Here is a 679-nt window from a genome sequence, read left to right as displayed (position 1 = left end):
TTCGCACAGATACAAAATCTATCCGGTCCACAGACAGAGTGTGGTACTGCATTACTGCAGTCTTCATCAAATTCGCAATCCTCACCAACCGTTCTATCTGCAAAAATATACAATTTCCTAATATGTTACTATTAGACTATAGACTGAAATACGTATATCATGAAATCGATGCCCATCTGAAATACATTTTTCCGCAGTTAATAATTACACTGATACATATTACTAATACATTTAATTACATGGTATACAGCAATTCACTGATGAGGCGACATATCCTTCTTGACAAACGCACTGGTTCTGCGTACAATTTGTGAATGGCAAAGTACACTCGCTAATGGAAGTGCAAGAAGCATTGATACCTAGTAAAAATCATTTGCTCAATATCTAATTGCGTCATTCGTTCGCTTGTAGAGTAATGAACTAGAAATTTAATTTACCTTTTACACACTGGCCGTTTACTTCGGTGTAATTACGCTTGCACGCACAAACTCCGTTCATACAAACCGTGTTAGTTAAACCAGCGCAATCAGTATTTACGTCACATTTCGATCCAATACCTGAATTCAAATAGCAGTATGGAATGCATACTTAATAATATGTAAAATTTTATTAAGAATTATATTTACATGTAATTATGTATTTACAACGTTATTTACTGCATATAATTACACTTATACAC

This window comes from Ceratina calcarata, unplaced genomic scaffold (assembly GCF_001652005.2).
Source record: "Ceratina calcarata isolate Rehan_Ccalc_2016 unplaced genomic scaffold, ASM165200v1 scaffold303, whole genome shotgun sequence".
Classification (NCBI taxonomy): Eukaryota; Metazoa; Arthropoda; class Insecta; order Hymenoptera; family Apidae; genus Ceratina; species Ceratina calcarata.
The sequence above is the reverse complement of the archived record's forward strand: the minus strand, read 5'-3'. Positions refer to the sequence as shown.